Below are 7,029 nucleotides of genomic sequence, written 5' to 3' on the forward strand. Positions count from 1 at the left end.
AATGTATCAAATTTCTAATACCACATCCTTGGTGACTATTTTAATCCACAAATCCTTCAGGTTGCTTCATGTAGATCTCCTCTTCCAGATCCCCATGAAGAAATGTTGTCTTCACATCCATCTGTTCTACCTCAAAATCAAAAGCAGCAACAACAGATAAAAGTAATCTAATAGAAGTTACCTTGGCAACAGGAGAAAAAATATCACCAAAATCAATTCCCGGCACCTGGGAATAACCTTTTTCTACCAACCAGCTTTGTATTTCTCCACCTTTCCTTCTACATATGTCTTCTTCTTGAACACCCATTTGCTGCCACTGGGTTTCCTTCTAGCCGACAATTCCACTAGATCCCAAGCCTCATTTTTTTGCAAAGATGCCATTTCATCAACCATGGCCTCTTTCCAGAGTTTTCCATCCTTTAAATCTACTGCTTCCTTCATAGTTTTGGAATCGTCATTAGAAATAGATAAAGTAAAATTTGAACAGAAAGCAAATGGACTATACCATTCTAGCTGCCTTCTTTCTCGAACTGATCATCTCACACCCGGAGTTTGTGGCTCTTCATCTTCTGATTCCTCCTCTATTGTAGAGTCTGATTCTTCCTCCTTAAGCTCAAACTCTATCCTCTCAGGTTCCTTTGGTTGGACTTCATGTTTAATAACATCTTTTACCTCTCTGAACACCACATCTCGACTGTACACAACCTTCCTTGTTACTGGGTTCCAAAGCTTATAACCCTTTAAACCATCTTTATACCCAATCAAGATGCACTTTTCAAATTTATTATCCAACTTGGTTCGTTTCTCCTTCGGAACATGCACATATGCATCACATCTAAATACCCTCAGACGTGAAAGAGAGGGTTTCTTACCAGTCCATACCTTTTGTGGAGTCTTATCCTCCAATGTTGATGAAGGTGATCTGTTGACTAGGTAACATGTTGTCTCCACTGCCTCTGCCTAGAATTCCTCTCCTAACCTAGCACCACTGAGCATGCTTTGTAGGAATTTACAGGGTAAGTTCCACAGAAAGAATACCAAAAGGACACTGCTCACAACCAGATCTCAAATCAATACACCAGTATTTTTGACGTCGTTAAAACCCTCAGAGTGCAAGGAGGGAAACAGTCCACGGCCTGTCCCAACGTGGGTACTACAGGCAATTTATTAATCAAAGAATGAAAGTTTACATAAGCTTCTCTCATGCACGGATTACCCGAACAATGACCCTCCATGCGCTTTAAATAGAACTCATGGACCAATCGGGTGTCAAGCCACGGATCAAGTGTCGGTAATACCGAGGTGAGAGTGAACCGTCGGATCACTACATATCATGACCGTCGGATTGTAAGTTACAAAATGTACAACGGTAAAGAAACACACTTTACCTAACTCTAACCTAACTCTATGCTAGACCAAGTTGAACTTAACTATATCCTATGTGTCGGAATATCCTAACATCCCCCCTTAAGAACAACTTGGGATAGGATTGAAGGATTTACAAATATGACACAATAGGAGAAGGAAGGAGGCACTAGAGCCTATCCCCCCTTAGTGACAACTTCCTGAACTCCAAGCATATATCGAAGTTTAGTGAACTTCGCCTCTGTGAGAGCCTTTGTGAAGATGTCTGCAACCTGATCATCTGTTGGACAATATTGCACTTCAAGAACATGGTCATGAATGAGCTTTCTGATGAAGTGCATGTGTAGTTCAATGTGTTTGCTGCGCTGATGCTGGACTGGATCTTTGCATAGCTGAATGGCACTTTGATTATCACACCAAAGTGTGGTTGGATGCTGTTGCTCAAAGCCAAACTCTGATAGGATCTGACGAAGCCACAAGGCTTCCTTACTAGCTTCCACGGCACCACGATACTCTGCTTCTACTGACGAAAGAGAAATGGCAGCCTGTTTCTTACAAGCCCATGTAATAGGTCCTGAACCAAGAGTGAAGACATAACCGGCAGTAGAATTCCGATCATCAAGGTCACCAGCCCAATCAGAATCAGTGAAACCAACTAACAGAGGAGCTGCTTTGGCACTGTAATGAATCCCAAACTGTATTGTACCTCGAACATAACGAAGTATTCTTTTAGCTGCTTTCCAATGACTTTCACGGGGGTTTTGCATAAAACGAGCAACAAGGCCAACAACAAAGGAAAGATCAGGACGAGTATGGGTTAAATACAAGAGTTTTCCGACAAGTTGACGGTATAAGGTAGCATCAACTTCAGGAGAAGTACAAGAGACTGAAAATTTGACTCCAGACTGAAAGGGAGAAGGGGCTGGCTTACAGTCTTCCATGTGAAAATGACGAAGAATATCAAAAGCATACTTGGACTGGGAAAGGAAAATACCCTCTTGGGATTGCAAGACTTGAAGACCGAGAAAATAGTGTAAGTGTCCTAAGTCTGTCATTTCAAATTTCTTTGTAAGGCTGGACTTCACATGATTTATAAGGGTGCGATCATACCAGCGTTAATGCACCGAATCCCATCAGAACTCCGCAGTTAAGCGCGCTTGGGCTAGAGTAGCACTGGGATGGGTGACCTCCAGGGAAGTCCTAGTGTTGCACCCTCCTGTGGAGGTTTGCCGTTACAGCAAAACCCGCAGGTATTGGTAAACATTACAAGCCAGGAACTAGGATCCCCAGGGTGGAAATTATGGATTCTATAGAGGTGCGGTGATTCTTCCAACACCCCCCCTCAAACGCAACTTGGGGGAATCGAACTTGGGTCCAAGCTCTGATACCATGTAGGAATTTACAGGGTAAGTTCCACAGAAATAATACCAAAAGGACACCGCTCACAACCAGATCTCAAATCAATACACCAGTATTTTTGACGTGGTTAAAACCCTCAGAGTGCAAGGAGGGAAATAGTCCACGGCCTGTCCCAACGTGGGTACTACAGGCAATTTATTAATCAAAGAATGAAAATTTACATAAGCTTCTCTCATGCACGGATTACCCGAACAATGACCCTCCATGCGCTTTAAATAGAACTCATGGACCAATCGGGTGTCAAGCCACGGATCAAGTGTCGGTAATACCGAGGTGAGAGTGAACCGTCGGATCACTACATATCGTGATCATCGGATTGTAAGTTACAAAATGTACAACGGTAAAGAAACACACTTTACCTAACTCTAACCTAACTCTATGCTAGACCAAGTTGAACTTAACTATATCCTATGTGTCGGAATATCCTAACATGCTTCTTGCCCTTTCAATCAATGTCTTGTTCATTCTTTTTGCAACTCCATTTTGTTGAGGTGTATATGGAGTAGTCTTCTACTGTGCTATACGACACTTATAGAATTCTTCAAATTCCTTACTACAAAATTCTCCATCGTTATCTATCCTCAGCACCTTTATATTTTTCTCTGTCTGGTTTTCCACTAGAGCCTTAAATTCTTTAAACCTGTCAAAGACTTTAGATTTCTTCTTAAGGAAATATATCCATGTGTTACTTGAGAAGTCATTTATAAATGATACATAGCACACAGGCTTACCCAGTGATGGAACCTTCACAGGTCCAAACACATCACTATGCACAAGTTCTAATATATTTTTCGCCCTCTTACCACCAGAGGGGAAACTCACCTAATTATGCTTCCCATACATACAATTATCACAGAAATAAAAATCCAGAGTGCTATTACTCATATCTTCTACCATACCTTTACCATGAAGTATTTGAAGGCACTTCTCTCCAATATGTCCAAGCCTTTGATGCCACGGCATGGTCTTCTCTCCAGAGACCACTAGATTTTCTGCTCCACTTTCAGGAACCATGGAACTTTTGCACCCATCAGCAATAATGCTACCTTGCATCTTGTAAAGAGTTCCAATCTGAACTCCTCGCATCAATACCAATGCTCCCCAAACCATCTTACAGGTATCCTTCTCGAACACTATTTTTACACCTGCATCATCCAACCTACTTATAGAAATCATTTTTCTGGCCAATGTAGGAATATGTAGAACACCCGAAAGTATTCTAACCCTTCCACCTTGCAACTTCAACTTTATTTTCTTGCGACCAATGTTTCTAGCCTTCCTATCATCCCCTAAGAAGACATCACCACCATCATATTTCTCATACTCACAGAACCATGCTCTATGGGGAGTGAAGTGAAAGGATGCACCTGAGTCAATCAACCATGCCTCATGATCTACATGTGTACTTGAAGAAGCCAAGTACACATCCCCGCCTCCATCTAAGGTGGTTTTCGCCTCTACAGAAGGAGCATCATCAGATCCCTTTCCTTTGTTAGGAGCTTTAGATTTACAGTCCCTTTTGTAGTGCCCTTCCTTTCCGCATTTCTAGCACACCACCTTTATAGGTTTTCCTGGAGATTTAGATCTCCCTCTAGATTTAGACCTCCCATTCGATGAATTATTTTTGTTTCTGTTTTGGGACTGTCCTCGTACAAACAAGGCATCACCATTCTGGCTCTCCATATTTTTTCATCTCATCTCCTCCGTCAGCAAGGTAGTTGCATTACTAACTATTGCAATAACCAAACTATTCCATGAATCTAGTAGAGAACACAACATACTGATGCACTTATCTTCATCTGAAATTTTAATATCAACAGATGATAACTAACTTACCATAGTATTAAATGCGTTCAAATGCTCTGTCATTGAGTCTCCATCTTTCATCCTCAGGCAATACAACTTTTTCCGCATGAAGAGTTTATTCACCAGAGACTTAGATTGGTACAAATTCCCTAACTTGTCCCACAAATCCTTCACCTTAGCTTCTCATGATACATTCAACAATACTAAATCTAAGACACACAATCGTATTGTGCTCTTTGCCTTCAGATCCAACTTCTTCCATTCTTCATTGGACACTCCTGTTGCTTTAGTACCTGGATCTACCATGATCCACTGATCTTTATCCACCAACAGATCCTCCATCTTGAGTTTCCACAAATCAAAACTCTGACCATTAAATTTCTCGATCTCTATCTCTCCATTGCTCGCCATCTTCTTTCACCACCAAAATCGATCTCGCAGGTCTCCCACTAAACAGGGTCTACCACAGGCCCGAGCGAAACCCCTCAGCAACAAAGGCATCCCCATGAAGCCAAAATAACTCTGATACCAAATGTAGGTTTTAACCCTGTACAAATCAGCTAACTCTGATACCATGTAGAACTTTTTTTGCAAATCGGCTAGCTCTAATACCATGTAGAAATTTCCCACCTGTAGATCACCTTGTAATGCAATGTACTAAAGCAAAACACTTGATCTAATTTGACAAACAATTTAGCGGAAACTTAATAAACCATGAGCAACATCAATAAGAACACATATAACTAATAAGAAGGAATCAATCACACATAACATAGAAGAATTTACCCGAGGAAAGCACTTGCCTAAAACCCCATCTCTGTATTATCATACAAGTGGAAATATAGTCCGTATTACACAAAGCCTTACCTCAGAAGCTATCCAGCTCTCAGTATAATCCCTCTATTGCTCATAGACAGTCAAAGGCTTCTCAAAAACCTTCTCCTCTTCCCTCCAAGCCTCATATTTCCTTGTGCAGTTTCCTTTGGGTCCAGTGCTGCCACCTGTGTGAATTGGCCTATTATGCTCTTAACCTGCAAAATGATACCCAAATACAGAATATGCGAAGAAACGATACCCAGAACACAGAATAGCAATGATTTTATTATTCAGAGAGTAATGTTCACTTCCCTCTTCGAGGGGGCAACCTCCAATAGAGCAGAGCTCGACTACAAAATAAGACACGATGCTCCTCATAGGGAGTCTCTATCCTTTATATATGACTCATACATGCCATACCGCGGGCCAATACTGTGGGTTTTATTAATACCATCTATCTAATACTACGGCCCATTTGCAACTAACTGTGGTTCTGTCATTAATTGCGGATTAACCACTTACAATTATTAATATGGGCTTTATTGACTCTTGACTATGACATGATCCCATTACATAAATAAGGGGGTTAGGGTGGGACCCTAACATGCCCTCCCCCTTAAGACGAGCCTTGTCCTCAAGGCTGAAGCTGCGGAAACTGCTGAAGAATAGTGGTTGGTTCCCAAGTTGCATCTTCCGGAGAGGTGTCTTTCCATTTGACGAGGACTTCCTTAATCATGCGGCCGCGCAGTTGCTTGTCTCGTGTGTCTAGGACCTATTTGGGTTGAAGCCAGATGGACCCTTCTTCGTCCAATTCAGGTAGACTGGTCTGAATTCTACAATTGTTCCCAATCACTTTCTTGAGGCATGAGACATGGAAAACTGGATGGATTTTTGCAGTAGGTGGCAAGGCCAACTTGTAGGCCACTTCTCCAATGCGCTGAAGTACTTGATATGTTCCGTAGAATTTGGGAGAGAGTTTCTGACACCCCTTGTCCTTGAGTGATGTTTGCTTATATGGTTGTAGCCGTAAAAAGACCTGATCCCCTTCTTGAAATTGGCGCTCTGAGCGATGCTGGTCTACCTGTTGCTTCATGTGGTTCTGAGATTGATGAAGATTCTCTCGAAGATGGGCGAGCATGGTTGCGCGGTGTTGTACGAGTTGATCCACTGCTTGTACGTTTGAGCATCCCTTGAGATACGAAGTAGGTGAAGGCGGGAGTTGACCATATACTGCTTCATAGGGAGTCATTTTGGTGGTGTCATGATAGTTGGTGTTATACCACCATTCAGCTAGAGGTAACCACTGTACCCAAAGGTGTTGCTTTTCTGAAGTGAAACACCTAAGGTAGGTTTCTAGACATTTGTTGATGGCTTCGGTTTGACCATCTGTTTGTGGATGATAGGAAGTACTGAGTTTGAGTTGAGTGCCTTGTATTCTGAAGAGTTCCTGCCAAAAATTACTAGTGAATATCGGGTCGCGGTCGGACACAATAGAAGTGGGCATGCCATGCAATTTGAATATCTAATCCATGAAAGGTTGAGCAACCAAAGTTGGTGTAAACGGGTGGGGTAGGGCACATAAATGAGCATAATTCGAGAATCGGTCCACAACCACCATGATGA

The 7,029-nt window shown here is 42.1% G+C and overlaps 1 pseudogene; it reads left to right on the top strand.

The window, feature by feature from the left end:
- The first annotated feature begins 2,461 nt into the window (after nt 1-2,461).
- Nucleotides 2,462-2,580, top strand: LOC149237317 (5S ribosomal RNA; annotated as a pseudogene).
- The last annotated feature ends 4,449 nt before the right edge of the window (nt 2,581-7,029 follow it).

Source organism: Pinus tabuliformis, chromosome 8 (genome assembly GCF_031772625.1).
Source record: "Pinus tabuliformis cultivar Carrire ecotype Pingquan chromosome 8, CPIR1, whole genome shotgun sequence".
NCBI lineage: Eukaryota > Viridiplantae > Streptophyta > Pinopsida > Pinales > Pinaceae > Pinus > Pinus tabuliformis.